The following is an 18,551-nucleotide window of genomic DNA, read 5'->3' as shown; positions in this document are numbered from 1 at the left end:
CACTCACAGCAACGTCTCTGTCTGGAGACTGTAAGAGGAGAGCTGAGGACAACAACACTGCTGTCCTTTGTATTCAGACACAGTGGCTTTCAGCAAAATGGGAAACCAGATTGAGGTGTGCAGAAATGGTGAGACATAAAAAAAAAAAAAAAAGATGATAGCATTTTACCTGATCCCCATCTTTCCGTACCGGCACCGCATCCACTGCTGCAGAAACAAAAAGAGAGAAACAGAGAGATGGATTTAAGATTATTTCATTATCACAGGTGCTTCAGTACTTACAGCTATCAAACTAGACATGCAGAAATATCAGTCCAGAATACACAATCACTTTTTCTCAACCGTCCCTGATAGAAGAGGCCGAGCGAGGGACTCCGACAGAGACGGAGAGAGAGATAACAGTATGTCAAAGTGACGCAGCCTTCAACATGCTCGCTGGGGGAAAATGACAACGCCGCCCAGTACTCCTCTCTCTCTCACACACGCTCACACACAAACACAGCATGCTAAAATTAGATCAATTATCCACGCCAAGCTTTGGCACACAGAGGGCACAACCAGAGTGAGTCATGAAGGCCACAGACCGTTCCTCTCAAGTGTTTGAGGGAGATGAGAGGGGGGAACATTCTGCTGCTTATTACTATAAATAATGGAGAGATGTTTGAAGTAAACAGTGGTTCAAGATGACATGTTGCAAACTCAGCTGCTGTGTAAAACACAAAGAGTCCCACAGATAGACGTGGAAACTGTAGTGTTAAAGTTTTCTCCATACATATTTTCTCATGTTATGCAGGTCAGTGGGTCCAGGTCAAAGTTCATGATATCTTCATGGATTTTTGTTTAAAACCACAACTTAATAACATGACATGACTCATAAATAATGTTACTCAACATCATTCAAAGACTGGATCACACTGGGTCAGATCATTTTCTGGTTTTGGCTCAGGTTTTTTTCGGCTGTTATGCCTGAACTCTTGTTGCAGTGTGCTTAGTTTGTGTCTGTAATGGAGGTTTGGAGCATTGGTGTTATGCTCAATTGGAAACACCTGAATACATGAGCTGGTTTATTGAAGGTAGAGTGTGCAGAAGTTAAGCGATATTAAAGCTGCTGTGAGGAACTTTTAGCTTGTATCGATTCTGGCGCCCCCTTGTGGACAAAGTGATACCTCTTATCTCTTTGTCCTGTACATGCAAAATAATTGTCTTCAGACAATAACCTCATCCTGTTGTCTTATAACATTTAGATTTATCTTACAATGTGATTATTTGCAATGAAAACAGCCAAAAAAGGGTGTTTCTAAAGCGAGATGTCAATCATCTGTTCTGACACCTACCCCCTCAGAGCAGTTTTAGACATTAAAATGACAACAGAGAAGGTGTCAGTGTTGTTGTAGATGGTCTTGTTTGCTTTTGAGGGTCATAAAGAGGCATCAGTATCAGTTTCAGTTTGTTTCTCAGCCAGTTAAAAACTCCTCATAGTGCCTTTAAGCTCTCAGATTCTAGATAGTAACGCTCCCTTGCTCACCCCTCCTGTCCGTGAAGCAACGGTCCTTCGAGGACAAGAAGCTCCTGTGACACATGATAAGTATGATCCTGCATTCGTCAGGTTTTTACCATAAATCCCATCGATCACTACAAATACTTTTGCAAATACAACCTCTCTCAAACTAGTTTGTCTGTTCTATGCTGCTGTAGAAACGCGGCGGTGCATGGCGGCCTCTGTGGAAGGGGACCCTCTCCCTGTGTAGATAACAAAACAACTTTTACATGCAGGTGATTATACACTGATTTAAACATACGTATGATTATTATAGTAAGTTTCTTCCAAGGCTGTTCTGTTAAATGCCACTAGATACAATACGCTGTACCTTTAAAACAACAAAAACACTAAAATAATTTGCTTAAATTGGTATGTATTGTATCAGTTGACACAAAGAGGACTAGAGAGTGCGCATAAAGAAAGTGCAATGATTAAGAAGTAAGATAAAGGTTTAAATCTGTACTCAACTGCAACATGTTTTACAAGGTCAGGTGACTGACGTTTATAGACGCTCTGTGCACAGACAGCAGATACTGAGATCTAAAGCTTTGCCCTAAAAAGAACAGAGATCAAATAACAACACTTACTACTACTACTACTTGCACTACTATCCGTCTCACATCTCCCTCTATCCCTCTCTCCAACACGGTCTCAGCAGATGTGTGTCTAACATGAGTCTGGTCCTGCTGGAGGTTTCTGCCTGTTAAAGGAGGTTTGTCCTTGAGTCTGGTCAGGCCAGTCATGACAATTTAACCAATAAATAGTAACAGTAGACTCCATCTGCTGCAACTACTACGATCCGTCACTGCTGTCTAGCACAAGTCTGGTCCTGCTGGAGGTTTCTGCCTGTTAAAGGAAGTTTGTCCTTGCCACTGTAACTTGCTAAATGCTGCAAAGTGCTCTGCTCATGGTGGATTAAGATGAGATCAGACTGAGTCCTGTCTGTAAGATGGAACTGGATCTTATCCTGTCTTGATGTTGGGTCTTTGTTAATAATAGAACATAGAGTACGGTCTAGACCTGCTTTGTTTTGAAAGTGTCGTCAGATTGTAGCGCTGTCAAAATAAAGATTGAATTATTGTCTTAACTCCATGGAGTCATGGTGAGTGACTACTTTGTTTTACTTACATTTTTAAACTGCTCTTGTGAATGCTGAATGAATGAGTGTAGCAGTATGAGTTGAAGTTTCAAGCTGTGTGATTGTTGTTAGCTCGGGCGCTACGAAATGATCGCAGTCACTTTTTCATATTCACTCTGTTCATCCATCACACTTGTCGCTTTGCCCTTGTCACTTGGCTCTCAGATTTGAAGCTGCATTGGATGTTGTTTCAGCTCTCTGTTTACTCTGCTGCTCTGGCTGCTGGAGCACACATGCTGCTGTGTAATGTAGTGGAAAGTAAACAGTCAAAGTTGTCATGAACAAACTAAATGGGGTGGATTTTAATTCCTTCCTAGTTTGGACTGAGATGAGTGAGAATACTTTCAGGCCTTTATGTGTGTTTTATGGGATGACAGATATTTTCAGCTCCCTGAATCTGTGTGTGCAGAATTTAAAAGATACTCTGTCCCTGAAACTTACAAGGACACACACTTGGGTCTGCTTTTGTCAGAGGTGAAGACATTACTTTTGCTTTTCTGTCACCGAGCTGACAAAGAGAGAGCAGCACTTTTATTAAAGATGGTGTTGACAGATAGGTAATCCCACACAGTCTGCAGAAAATGACACCGGGATTAGTGTGGTGTGTTTATAAGCCGTTGGCATCAGTGGTGGCTCAGACGGAAGAGCAGTTTAGATTGGAGAGTGAGGCTCCTGTTGGTATTCTTTCACGAGACGGGACGAGTCGGAGGAAAAGGTGCAACCGAAGATTACTCTGAGAGCCGGCGAGGATTTCTGAAAACACATCAGCGTAGTGTAAATAAAGATGAATAGGAAGAAAGGAGGTTACAAATTCAAGAATAAGTATGTTTATATGCACGCTGGTAATCTGTTTAAGGAGAACCCTGTTTCTACAAACAAAGATGTCCTCATCCTGGATTTAACAAATCCTAACACAACAAAGAAGGAAATACTTTGGATAAGATTGCATTAACCTGCTTAAAACAATTTACAAAACTTTTAAAACTAAAAAACTGTAGAGATGGGACAAAATATCTGTAAGGCAACATATCATTGTTCAGACTTCAGTGATACAATCATTCTATCACTGGTGCCAAATATCAATATTTTGAATTGTAAATAATAGTGATGTCCTATTCAGCTTTTTCAGCCCCCGATCCGATTTTTTATTATTGAATATTTGCTGATACTGAGTCCTGATCCGATACTTGTGTTTGCCTCAATAATAGTTTTACAAAAGATAAGAGAGTTGAGCTGCACACTGTTTTTTTATTTAACAAAAAGAAGTAATTTAAAGAATAACAAAAACATGTCTTATGTTTATTCCATTGAACTTAATCCAGCTAGCATTGTAAAACTCATAATCTGTTTCACAAGCTCTGCTGTGTGAGAACCACCAAGCTGGTGTGCATGCATCACAGCAGGGGTTCCCAAAGTGTGGGTCGGGACCCCCTAGGTGGTCGCAAGACACCAATGAGGGGGACACGAGTAATCTAAATTTGCTTATTTTACCCTCCATCCATCCATCCATCCATCCATCCATCCATCCATCCATCCATCCATCCATCCATCCATCCATCCATCCATCCATCCATCCATCCATCCATCCATCCATCCATCCATCCATCCATCCATCCATCCATCCATCCATTATCTTGACCGCTTATCCCATTAGGGGTCACGGGGGGCTGGAGCCTATCCCTGCTGTCTTCGGGCGGAAGGCAGGGTACACCCTGGACAGGTCGCCAACCTATCACAGGGCTTATTTTACCCATTATTGTAAAAATATAGACAAAAATAGTAGCTACATTTGAAATAAAACCCTTCAAATAACTACATTTCATGAGTTTTCTTCCTCTCTTTGTTGCCAGATGACTCCAAACATTAGGGTGAGCTAACAGCTAATTAAGAAAAGGATCCGTAGCAGCAGGTTACTTCACAGCAGCACAGGAAACACAGCCACATGTGCATGTAGGGAAACTAACTTTGAAGTATGAAGTAACATTTAACCACTTTGAAGGACAATGGCTGCTCCCCCATTAAAAGAGTTTATATCACAGCGTAAAGATAATGGAAGAACAACTAGGACAGCAAATAGAGGTGACTGTGTGATACACCACAGATCTTCTGAATTTGGTAAATCAGCCCTCTGTTAGAGCAACAACTGCTTGGAACTCATTACTGAGTAAAATCAGAGAGTGCTGCAGCTTTGCTGAATTTAAGTCCAGGATGAAATCATGGCTAAAACCAACCCAATCATGTCCTCATCACAATTAAATATAACGACCTTCATAGTGTAGTGCTTTTAGCTATTTATATTTTATTATTGTGTTGGTAGTTTTGATGTAAATGTATCCCTGTTGTTTTATAGTAGTTATGTATTATTGTGTAGCTGTTTAAATGATGTATTATTTGTTTTTAACAGAGGCATCGCCTCTGTCTCCTGCTCAGGGACTACAGATGTAAATTAGCTGCTAGCTAACTCTGGTACGTCGCTTTGGATAAAAGCGTCTGCTAAATGATATTGTAACATTGGTACAACTAAATGGCTGTACACTGTCCCTGTTGAAATAAACAAATAAATAAATAAAGTCTTTGGCATTTATAATTTGGGGGTCGTGGGCTGAAAAGTTTAGGAACCCCTGCATTACAGCACGCTTAAACCCGAGGCTGCTCTGAACGCAACTCTCACGAGACAGTGCGTGATTCACAACGGCAGCATCTGGATGCGAGACGTAAATATTGTGAGTGATGGCTATATCGAAACATGCCCGAGTGCATGCCACCAGCTACAGAGCGGTATGCAGAGAAGGCCACTGCTGCTAGCCACAAGGTTGCTAATGCTAATGTAACAGGCTGTCCTGTGTTTGGTTTATGCGTTCGCCTTTTTGAACCATATGTCCCTGGAGAGTTACCGTAGGGTGCGTAGAGCAGAGGTTTTTTCTGTAATGTGTTTTTATTTTTCCTTTTTTTAGTTTTATTTATTTATTTTATTTTATTTTATTTCATTCATTTATTTTTATTTTTATTGTGTTTATCTATTATTCTAATGATTTGGTTTTGGATGAGTTTCAATGTCCCATTTATTATTTTCTCATTATATAAACACAGTTAAGCAAACTCAGAACGCTCAATTACACTCAGCTTCACATTGTGTTCAGTGACAGCGTACGTGAATGATCAGATGAGATGATCGGCTTAAATGCCGATCACCGCTTCAATTAAAACAGACAGTTGAGATCGGGATCGGGACATCCCTAGTAAATAATGCAGGCTCTAAATAGATTTATCCTCCAGTCTGACTCCCCACAACGCTACTTCATGTATCCTTTATGGTGCTTTAAGTTAATCACGTTATTTTATACGTTTGTCTTGTTATTTATCAAATATCTCTTCATAATAGGCCACATACACTGTATCACATCGTGAGTCACCAAGCTGAATCCCGCTCCTATAAACACCGTACAGTCAGGAAGCAAAGATTAAAAAGCCTTTCTGGACATCACAGAGATGCTTTGTGTGTTCAGGGCTCAGAGTGCACAGACGGCCGACACTGAGCACAAACTCTGGGAACTTTTCACCCTCTGATCTGGGATACGGAGAACTTTTCTGTGACATATCTCTCTCGCTCTGTGTGGTGAGCTGTCCTTGTTTTTTTTCCCCTGTCCGTGTGATTCATAAGCCTGGGGAGAGCTTTTAGCTGATGTGGTTCACCTGGTCATCCGCGGTCCCTGGGGGCCATTAGAGCTCACACATTAGCTCATTTCCTGTCTCGCCTCCAGCTGGCAACAACCTTATATGTTCGCCCTCTTTGATTTGGCACCTATAAAGTGCATATCTTACAAATCCACACTTTTACTGCTACATGTAGAAATTATAGTCCTCTCTCTTAAATGCATGGGCCATTTGTTTGTTTGTTTGTTTGTTTGTTTGTTTGTTTGTTTGTTTGAGTAAAACAAAAGTTAAGTATTCAAATGCCTCAGAAGAAAAATGAATGCATCTTTTATAAGGGGAGCCTTCTTTTAATGACCTCTGTTTTAATGAACCAAAACACCAAATAACACTCAAACTTGCAAATATTTGGCAATTTAGCCTCACTAATGACTTCAGAAATTAACAAATGAATCATCTCAGCCCTGCATGCACTTCTGTCGTTGCTAATTTAGCTCATTATCACACTAAACCTTCCAAACATATTCATGTTTAATTATTTCCCCTTTCTCTTTGTCACAATCTCTCAGCTTGTTTGTGTTGTTGTGTTCCTTGCAGTGATTGTGTCCCACATATACACAAAAGCAGGATGTGACTCACAACAGGGACACAAGTGTGAGTGTAAATATGCTCGTTTTTAACACGTTCATCACACAAAGTCGGATTAATGCGTCACATTTTCACGGACTCGCTGTCTTTTACAGTAACATCAGAGAATCAGATCTCAGTCCAGTCTTCCACTCGTAGGCGTAGGACTAAGATTAGATTAATTATCCACACCATGCCTCTGCACAGGAGGGCACGACCTGCATGAGTCAGTGAGAACCAGGAAGTTGAAGGATATTAGATTTAAGTGGTGATGAAAGGAGAGGCCTCCCCCTGTTAACACAAATTATAATCTACATCTGAAACATCTCAATGTAAGAAGTGAGATAAAACACTGCTCCAGCTCCAGATGGCTTCTGTTTGATCTGAGACGCTGCAGGAGACGTCCCATCACTTCAAGTCAAGAGCTGTGAAATTAACTTCACTTACAAATACCATAAGTTAAGATAAGCATGCTCATGTAGAAGATTGCCTGAATTTAATATCACTTCTTGAATCAAGTGAGCTTTCGACGCGCTCGTTCATTGTTGGATGCTTTAAACTCCTCCTTCAGCCAATCGCTTCTCTTTCATCTCCTCTTTGATGACAGGCTGATTCAAGTGGATTTAATAGCTGAAATCAATACAGCAGCTCGGACTCACTTACCAGTCCACTTCCAACCAAGAGCCAATATTTCTTTGTATTGTATCCTCAACATATAGTCCAACATCCTCATCGATGCTGTCCGCATTGATTCGGTACTTTCTGCCAGGTCACACCCCCGCTTTGAAGGGCCGCTGCCAATCGACGGCGCCTAAAAATATCTCAGCCTTCACGCTGTCTTCAACGGAGACTTCCTTTCCAAATCAATATCAATGAAGCCCTGAAGGCAAAGAAAGGGTGGAGGTGAGTTTGTCTTAACTAGTGAGAGGTGGAGGATTCAGTTTGGAGATGTTGCACTTCATCTTGAGAAATCACAGCTGTGCCGAAGTTGGAACAAGAGATTGAAGTGTGACTGATAATTGATGCATTTTTGTTCTTTTACATAGCTGACTAAATACATGTAGCACCATGATGCATCTATGCTATCCACAGCTTTAACTGATAATATTGACGCTCTTCCCTGATGTATAGTTTACCAGGCAAGACCACTTCTCCCAGTGAAACTACAGACAGTTTTAACATCAGAACACGTTGTTGGACATCAGCAGTAGATAATGTTTTGGTTTCAGTCCCTGAATCAAGGTGGCAAGGCGTCAATTCAGGGTACCAGTTGTCACGAAACAAGAATAACAGAGCAATCAATCAACAGAAAACCAACCAAAGCGTCACGATGTGGAGAAACGAAGGAGGACCCAAGATGCAGACTTAAAAATGAAACTGAACTGAAAGACAGACACAGGGAAGATGAACAATGATCCAACAAGGGACAGGGGAAACAGAGGAACTTAATACACAGAGTAATCAACACAGGTGTGAACACAGGACACAGGACACAGGTGAAACTAATGAGGGGAATCAAAAAGGAGGGAATCACACAAGGACAGGAAGTAGAACTAAACTAGAGACACAAGGATTCAGGACTACAAAATAAAACAGGAAACACAAGACTAGACTAAGAAAGCACAACAACATGGATCACTAACACAGAGTAAACACGGGGAGGAACCAAGGCATGAAACACATCAACTCATGACACCAAAGTACAATACAATAAAGTTGAAAGACATGCAGAGGATCCTTTAACATGCTGTCCATTGGTGACTTGGAGGCGGCAGAAAGGAGTTGTGAACTTTTAAGTGATTAAGCAAACTTGTAAGTCACCAGTTGCTTATTTAAAGGTACAGAAATGGGAATATCTGGGGATATCTAGCGGTCAGATCCTAAACTGAAACGCTCCCATGCTCACCCCCACTGTTAGTGAAGCAACGGTGGCCTTTGAGCATGATCAGTATGGTCCTCCATCTATCAAGTTTTTACCATCAACAACGTCAAATTCATTACAAAGACAGAGTATTCATGCACACCTCTCTTATTCTTCATCTTCCAACAGATGCATATCACACGGCCTAAATACAGAAACTCATATGATACTAGTTTGTCCGCTCTGTGCTATTGTAGAAACATGGCGGTGCAAGACGTCGGCTTCTATGTAGATATAAAAAGCTCATTCTGAGTTAACAAAACAAAATGATTCAGGTGATTTTACACTCATCTAAACATACTTATGAGTATTATATTCCATTTCTACTAGATGCTAAATACTACACACTGCACCTTTCACCATCTAGTGTCCCATCTGTATTTGCCTTCGTACACACCCAGCAAACACTGAGCAGGACTAGCTTTCACACCAGTCAGTTAGTCATTGTTTTTGTTCTGTTTTCAGTCTCTACTAACTCCTGTGGAACCAGCCTTCTGTTCTGCTTCTGACTGTTCCAGTAAAGCCACCAGCTAATGGCTAAATCAATCTGTAATCTGTTTCATGCATGGCAGAGCAGAGTTGGATTGTAGAAAAGCAGGTGCTGTTTTGGCCGATTTGAGGAGAACAAACTAGATCAGTAAGATAAGAATCAGACAGCTTAACAAGACGTTTTTAAAATCCTGAACAGTTTTTAAAATGTTTGCACACCAGATGCAAGTTAGTCTCTCATAATTCATCTCTGGATACTTTTTTCTCTATCCTTAAACATGAGGATGGGGAGAAAAAGAATCACACACAACTGGATTTAGTGACAACATTTCAACCAAGAGAGCATTTCATCTAAAGAGGGACAAGTTCAGGTAGTGGCTGATCTGGAGGGAGTTTTTACTCCAGGGACAATCACAAAGAAATGATAACTGCACTGAACTGTCTTAAATTACAGCCTAGAGTAAGAACATTGGACAAGAAAGGAGGACTCTCTGTTCAAAATGAAATACCATGATTTGAAACCGTCCTCTAAAATCATGTTTTAGAGTTTTTAAAATGATTTTTGTTTGTTTTTTAATCAAATTCACTCCTGAGGTGAACTACACCCACACATGTTTACACACGTTTGATAACACACATTTTAGGCCTGACCCCGTACTTTGGGTGAAGGAGAATTTCAGTGTGCTGAGTGGGTTCAGCTGACTTCTTCCACTCTGTGAGCCATGCTGTCTCTCTCTGAGTTAATGAAAGGCTTGCAGTCTTAGTCATGACTCTGCTCTCTGTGAGTACATCTGAGATGCGACCCAGGGGATCCTGGAGGCCATTTACTCAACACAACACCCCCACACACATGGAGGCACATACAAACTCACACACACAAACACAGGCAATCAGCAACACACCCACACACACACTCACACATATGCACCAGAGACCTCTGGTGTTGATGGAGGAAGGGAAGGTGAGGGAGGTGTAGAGGGAGGCTGGCGGCGGCTTTTAAAAACCAAGAGAAGGGGGGAAGTAATGAGGAGCAAACGGAGGAGAGGGACAAAACAGAGAGGTTGATCAGAGATCAAAACAACAAGGCAGTTTGAGGGAGAACAGCAAAGGCTGCTGGGAAAAAGGTGGTGGAAAAGGAACAGCAGGAAGAGTGGAAGAAGACATAAGTAGCAGGAGTAATATCCAGGTAGTGATTGCAGTAAAGTAAGCAGCTTAAAAAAACTATGACATGTTATGTAAGACACTTTTACGACAACAACAGCCTCGACCAATCAAACGTGTCTTCGTAACTAACTGAATAACATCAGTGGAAAAATAGTATTTTTTGAACCTCTACTTTAATCTGAGATCATTTATATGCCGATGATCATCAGACCTCGGTTAGTTCATCAATGCTTGTATAGGTTGTTGTAAAAGGATGTAAAATGTCACCTCCAACAGCACCCTGCCAAACTCCATCTGTGTAAACTAATGAGTGTAATCCGTCCAAACAGCTAGCAGTATCACTGATCGCTCTGTTAGCGTTTGATGGATGTTTACCCAGAGTTCCCTGCAGTACCTGGAGGAAATTCAGCCTTCTGCGCAGTCATTACTGTCACTCGATGTTAAGCCACCTAATGACAATTTACACTCTAACTCTGGGTGACTACTGTCTTAATCTGAGCTCGTCTGTGAGATTACATATTCATTTTCATTCTGATTCAGTCGACGATGATGGCTCCTAACTGCACTTCCAAGAGGTCTCCTGTTAATCAAGCTGTCCCTGTTTGTGAGTGAGCTTTGACTTTCTGACCTTTCTAGCTTTGTCATCCAGCTCTGGCTCTAAGCACTCATGCTAACACTGCTTTTTCTTGTGTTTTAAAGCAGAACGTTAAAAAAAAAGCAGCACTTTTCCTTCAGCGGTCGGCAGCTCTCATAAACCCCTCTGAGCATTCTGTTTCCAGCACTTCATTACAAAGTAGCAGCAACTTGATTTAAACAATGGATCAGAGGACTAAATCTGAAGTGACAGGACACGCATCACAGGCATGACAAAGGCACACTGAGAGGACTTCCAATTACATCTGCAGAGTTTTATCATCAGGAGTTCAGCTGAACATCTGCTTTTATTCTCCCAGTCCAAGAATAAAGGTTATTTTGGGGTGTACAGTGCTTCTTAACCGAGCCATGAAGTCCAGTTGTTGGACTCTATCAAGACTCAGACTCAGTCATGAAGCTTTAGTGATTAGTTTAAGCTTCCTGTGGCCTCTGTAGGAAACAAAGCAAACTTTTTGGTACAGAAATGTGTTGTAATGCTGAAGATTCAACATACTGTTTGACAATTTTATGCAAAACTGTTGCAGATCCATTTTCTGCTGACTGACCGACCCATCAGAGTGAAGGCACATCACACAGCCGGGTTTATTCTCACTAATGAGAACCGGATCCTGCCGAAGTATGTGACTGGTTTTACTGCCTGGACTCTTTGTGGAAAATTGGCATAACTCTGATGTGACAGATGCAAATTGTTCTCCAGCGTTGTACTTGTTAATTAATCAGATTCAGACTCTGATTACGGATCGTGTTTTCTGAGGCTGCAGTGTAATGTTTGCTTGTTAGACTGTGAAATGGGCAGATCTGAGCTTCTGTGGTTTGTTACAGTTTGTGTGAGGCTACTGACCTTTGGGGAAAAAGGTCATTTCTGTTTGTGCAAGTAACCAAAGTGTCTGCAGTGGAGTCAAACAAAAACTAAAGACCACCGGACATGAAAGGGAAAGCCTGTTTCTTCATGACCTCAGATGTTATTCACTGTTGTAGGTTTAAAACTCAGAGGAGAGCTTTGAATTACAGAAAAGGGAAATCAGTGCGAACACTGGATATTTTCCTTATTTTAATGTAAGAATCTGTAAACCCACTGCTTAAAGGTTATCAGTAAAGATCAATTATTTAAGTCTCAAATTCAGTCACATAAAAAAAACTATATTTTTCATCAAATTTTGCCAAATTGTGCAGAAAAACAACAATAGCGATTTCTTTCTTTAAGTACTGTAAGGACTTTTTGGATTTACATTCCCAAAATGTGTACAATGAGAATGATTTGAAAGTTATCCACAGGATATTGTGGTTTTTATTTAAGATGTATTCAAACACTGATGCCCTAAATAAACATCAGAGGAGCACAAAGCGTCTGTCCCCCATACCACACATTTTAGATCAATTCCCACAAGAGCAAGCAAAGAAAACAATCCACCCTCACGGCCAAATTCCACCAGATCCGTGTCCAGTCCGTCTCTGATCTGTCAAGGCACCATATCTGATCGGTTTCTATTCTAGTCAATGTGTTAACTTCCACTGGATCCGCTCCATTGAGTTAAAGCTGTGTCTCTGATCCAGCAGGTCGGAATGCAACAGATCAGATACGCAAGACTTCTGCTTTTGCAGGATGCCGGAGCACGACGCATCAATCTCAACAGAGCAGATGGAGCGGGACAGGAAGTCAGGTTTCACCAAAACAAAATGAAAACATCCAGTTAATTTTCAGAATAAAACACTCTGTGTTATCACCAGATCGTATTTCACTTAACTACAACAACAAACCGTCATGATGAGCGGAGCCAGGCCTGGAGTCAACAGGTCAGAGGTTTTCAGAGGACCAGAAAGACAACATGGATGAGGAGAGGAGGAGGAGGAGAATCCTTGATTCAGTGATTGCCGCAGGAAAACCTCAGTCACATGACTTCAGCTGTCCGGAGGTCCTGCTCCGTGCTGCGGATGAGAGAGCATGGAGCTTGACTGCAGCGTTTCAGGGACATGGTTGGATCTGGTGAAGTCTGATGTTAATGTATCTTTGAAATGATAACTTCAAGAAGAGAAGAGGAGCAGGTTTCAGAGCTCTCTCATAAGCTCAACCGGTTGGTGTTGACGGACAAGAGAGCACAGAGCTGTTCAGCACAGGGGATCGGAGATGGACTGGACACAGATCTGGTGGTAGTCTTGTGTCAGGAGCTCCATCTTTACAGGTTTAAGAAACCAAAAAGGCTGTGGTACAAATCTTAAGAAAGTCTTCTTAGATTTCAAACTGTGCATCCTGGTGATCAATTCTTAATTCAAAGAGCCAAACAGACTAGATTAATCTCAAAACAAAGAGATGGAACTTTTCTTCAGATTCAAATAAGTTTCTGATCGCAGCTAAAATATGCTCAAACTAATCTTCGTACTCCAAAACCAGGCAGGTTAAGTTTCCATTACATGATTTCAAACCACAGAGCGCAGCTGCAGTGTTTGTCTTCATCACTGTTGTCCTTACACAGCCTCTGTGATTTCGTCCCCCGAGGCTATGTTTCTGTATTCTGAAGATTAGGAGGCCACCGGTGTAGATGTTGGTGCGGTTTAATCTGTTTGGCAAAGAAGCAGAAGGTCTCAGGGAAATGAATCTGAGACATCAAAGAATGACAGAGAAGAGCTGGCTGCCAAACGGCCCGCTGTTGCTCGCTCGCTTCATTTGGCCAAGAACAGACTTTTTATATCAGTCAATCTGCTCGACAGTTCTGGCATTGTGGCGCTGTTTTCTACTTTCAGAGCAGTGAAACAGTGTATTTAAAGGAGTGAGTCAGACAGAGACACTTAGGCCTCTATAATTGTTCAATCTGTTTTTAAAGCTACACAACAAAGTACAAACCCACCTGTTTTATCAGCATTAACCGTAAAGAGCAGCAGCAGAGGGGCGTGTCCCAACTCAAGAGAGCTCAGCTTTTTCAGCTTAATCATGATGTTTCTGAGGAGTGAAAACTTGGAAGTTACAACTGCTTACTAAACTGTATCCAATCACTACAGACTCCTATACCTGTAAAATGACACAATACATGTGCAATATTGTAATTTAATCTGCAACCTTTTTTATTTATGTTCATCTGCTTAAATGTGCACTCTGGCTTAGGCAGATTCATTCCTGTCTTTAAATACTACTTTTATAGTTTTCTTTGTACAGAAAGTATGTTTATTTAGAATTTTAGATTTAGGTTACTATTTTTATGACTTTCTGTCTTGTTGTTGAGTATCTGTGTTCCAATCAACACGTCAAATTCCTTGTGTTTGCGAGCTCAATTGGCAAGAAAGCTTTCTTGAATCCTGAAATTTGATATCTTTAGCAAAGCTGAAGATATTTGTCCGACCCGACAGATGGGTCAGGTTCAGTCATAATTTCTATCATTTTACACGGGCTCAGGCCGGGCTCTGGCTTGCGTGGTAAATGAGTGGTCAGGTGAATCTGGACTCCCCTCAGCAAGCAGTCGTGCGTCAACGGCACGAGCACTGGCTCGCACGTTAATTGATAATACAGGACCTCTATAAGATCGCATCATTCCTCGGGCCAAAATTTAACCAGCTGAGAATGTTGTCACACTCAGACAGGGAGGCTGTACATGCTCATGCCTGCACTCTTCTGCAAGCTGTGCAAGGTGCTGCAGGTGCACGACGAGATGTGGAGACTCGAGACCCAGAGCTCTCCAGAGATGAGCACGCTCATCCTCCAGCAAAAAGAGCGACTTTTGAGAAGTGAGAAAATGTACAGTGAGCTGGCTGGAAAAACGATGAGTTATCTTGCTCAAGCGGCAACCTCCAGTCCAAAATGCGGAAGTGTTAAAAGCTGCAGTTCATTGAGGATCCGCTTGAGGCTGGCTCTGGAAGTACCGGAAGTCACATACACGTGAATGGGAAAAAGCCGATCTTTACAGCAGAAATAAACATGTTCACAGCCTGGTACAAAAGATGAGTGTAGTCTTAATAGCTCATTTCTCGATGTCCTCTCACTGTGAGGGGGGTGAATTTTTTTCAAGCGCGGCAATTTTGAAGATATTCAGATTACTAGTCTTCCAATGAAAGGCACAGCTGACTGCGGGAACACTGCAGCTGTTGGCTAGGAGGCTCAAAGCCCGCCTCTTTACGTCACACTGGCTCGACAGAAGCAATATGGCTGCCGCCGCCGATTGGTCTCAAAACAGCGTTCGGAAACAGATGGGTGACGTCAAGGATACTAGGTCCATATTTTATACAGTCTATGATCTTGCTACATTAAAACAACTGTCATGGAAGATGAAACTGATGTTCTTGGCTGGTGGAAGATCAATAGACCATCCTACCCAAAACTTCCAAAATTAGCCAGATCAGTAATGAATAATGTCGGGGCAGTCGGGCTGTAAACGGGTTCAGTCTATAAAAAAATCTAGGTAATTCAGGTTCGGACAGGTTCAAGCAGAATTCTGTCGGGCTCGGGTCAGGTTCAAGCAGAATTCTGTCGGGCTCGGGTCAGGTCGGGTCTAACTTTTAAGACCCGACTACAGCTCTAATCTTTAGTATCCCAAAATTTGATGTAAAATATGAGCACAGTGACTGTAGACCATATGTGTCAAACTCAAGGCCCGTGGGCCAAGTCCGGCCCGCGGTGGTATTATCTTTGGCCCGCGAGATGATATCAAATTATTTATTGAGGACCCACGAGGACTAATAAAGCTGCATTACTGCACCACAGAGACACAGGTGGAGGAGGAGAGGTATAGGAACACAAAGTGAGGGAGAAAAGAGGGGAGGAGGAGTGAGTGAAAGACCTGGAGGAATAAGGAATTAAAAAAGAGAATATGGGTGTAAAGAGAAGAAAGAGAAGGGAGTACATTTGGTAAACAAGAGTCACAGGAAAGGAGGAAGAGGAGGAGAGAGGGATGGATGAGGAAGGGAGGTAGAGAGGGGGGAAAAGTAAGAGGAACTTAAAGCTGATCAGCAGGGCGGAAAAGAGGGAGCTGTCACAAACAAGCCATTTCCCTACATGCTACACATGGACACACACAGATACACACACCTGCAGCTGCACATGTACACTGACACACACACACACAAGCACAAACAAGTGAGTGTCTGAGGAGGGGTGGCATTGTGGGATGCTACAACAATAAGTCCTGACAGCTCTCTCTGGCAGACCCTCGCCTGTCTGCTGCCATCGCTCAGGGCCCTGGGTGTGTGTCAGTGTGTGTCTGTGTGTGTATAGGTGTGCGTGAGGTGACACACGGCCTGTGACAGTGATCTGAAGTGAAGTCCTGAGTCTGACTCACCTCCGCTTCAGTGGCGGACGCTCTGAGCCGACACGAACACTAAAGGAGTCCTGCTCACTACGGCTTGTCGGGGTAATACCTTCATCCAACCATCCGTCCTTTCCTCTGTCCGACTGTGTGGGTGTGTGTTACATGTTTTATGATGTCATGGGCCACCCCAAATCCCCTCCAGCTCCGGGAGGTTTCTGGTTGTTGCTTGGTGTTCTTTATGATTCCAAGAAGAACACATCGTCCTTTCTCTTTGCTGTGCTTGGAAAGAAAATGTGTATTTTCACTTTGAATTATCTTCTCTTCTGAGATGCAGAGGTAATAATCTGTGTGCTGAGATTCAGAGAAAAAGGCTGCTTTTATTCAAAGTCACTCAGTTGTTGTTGTGTTTTTCGTCTGTAAAGAACTACAGAACAATATTATCAAAAAAAATACACAATTATTTTTTCTATTCATCCAAAACCAGCTCATGTATGTAAACCTACGCTGCAATGTCAGTAAGAACAGCCACAGTCATACGTACAGTCTCTTTCAGTCAGCTTCTCTTCCTCCATAGCCAGCAGCAAAGCTTCTATCTTGTGAGCACCAATGTTTGTCTCATGCATCATTCTGGTTTGTAGCACCAGAGATTGCACACATTATGAATATGATGGGCAGTCATTGTTATGTCTGACATTGAAGTCCACCCATCACAGGGGAGCGTAAGTCTCTCTTTGCTGACTTTAATGCATCCGCCGCCTTTCCTCTCATCTCAGCGTAAAGAGCTTTCTTAAAGGCTGATTTATACTTCTGCATCCAATCATGGTGAGTCATCTTATCTTCTGCTGTAACACCTGACCAAATACTCTAGGATTTGAGTCTGGATCATGTAGATGGTTTGGTTTGCTCCTCACTTTACCACTGAAGCAACATTGTAAAAACGTATTGTATCCAGCGTTGCACTTGGGATGATCGTTCATGCTTTTGTTTCATCTCAGTTATATTATTTCAATCCTCTATTCATCTGTCTCAGCAACACTTCTTTAACCGCCCACATGTGGTCCAAAACGCTGCAGCTAAGCTCCTGACAAAATCATCCTGCAGGTCTCCTATCATACCCATCCTCAGGTCTTTGCACTGGCTTCCCATTTGATTCCAAATCCAGTTTAAAACTCTTGACGGTGTACAGAGTGCTGCATAGTCAAACACCTGCTTATAAAAAGTTATATTTTGGGGCTTTTTGCCTTTTTTTATTTTGTAGGACAGCCGAAGAGAGACAGGAAATGTGGGGAGTAGAGAGTGGGGGAAGACATGCAGGAAATGGTCTACCGGTCGGGAGTCGAACCGTCGACCTCTGCGACGATGACTATAGCCTTGATACGTGGGGCGCTTAGACCGCTAGGCCACCAGCACCCCAAACACCTGCTTATATTAAGAAGCTGTTGAAGCCGTACAACTGCAGCAGGACTCTGAGGTCGTCTGATCAGGGTGTGCATGGAGCAGACTGAGAACTTAAGGAGACTGTGTGTTTGAGGTTGTCGCTCCCAAACTTTGGAGTAGTCTTCCTCTGGACATGAGAACCATGAACTTGGTGCACATTTTTAAAAAGCAGATGAAGACCCATGGGTCTAGATTTGCTTTTGTTTGATCCGTCTATGTCTGCTTTTATGTAACTGTTTGTTATGAGTGTGTGTGTTGGTGATTTGCCTTTTAATTTAATCGTGAAGCACTTTGTGACGTCTGTTCCTTAAAGGTGACATATCATGCAAAATCGACTTATTAAAGATTCTCTACCTGAAATATGCGTCCCTGGCATGTCTACAAACCCCCCGAGAATAAAAAGAATCCATTCTGCCCCTGTTCTGATTTCTCCACCTTTCTGTAAATGTGTGCTGAAACCAGCCGTTTCAGTTTTCAGTGTTATTCATACGTCACAACGCCATCCGGTCTGTAACAGGAAGTCAGAGCTCGGAGTTTGTTCAGCCCATAGACTGTATAAAATACAACTCAACTCCTCCTCTGTTTTTCATTCCCTGAACATGTGTGCTAACAAGGAGCTTAGGAGGGAGGCATGCTAGTTGTAGGCTGTCTTAATAAACACAAAGGTCGGTTTTACTCCCCACGTCTGCAGATTTGAAG

The 18,551-nt window shown here is 42.2% G+C and overlaps 1 protein-coding gene across 2 annotated transcripts in view; it reads right to left on the bottom strand.

Annotated features, from left to right (window-relative positions):
• Window positions 1-18,551, bottom strand: part of LOC117828536 — a 74,310-nt gene that overhangs the window by 37,597 nt on the left and 18,162 nt on the right. For both annotated transcript variants that reach the window (XM_034705746.1, XM_034705744.1), the window contains exon 2: window positions 170-207. The gene's annotated coding sequence lies outside the window, so the exon portion shown is untranslated. The remainder of the gene's footprint in view (window positions 1-169; window positions 208-18,551) is intronic.

Source organism: Notolabrus celidotus, chromosome 16 (genome assembly GCF_009762535.1).
Source record: "Notolabrus celidotus isolate fNotCel1 chromosome 16, fNotCel1.pri, whole genome shotgun sequence".
Taxonomy (NCBI): domain Eukaryota; kingdom Metazoa; phylum Chordata; class Actinopteri; order Labriformes; family Labridae; genus Notolabrus; species Notolabrus celidotus.
The sequence above is the reverse complement of the archived record's forward strand: the minus strand, read 5'-3'. Positions and strand labels throughout refer to the sequence as shown.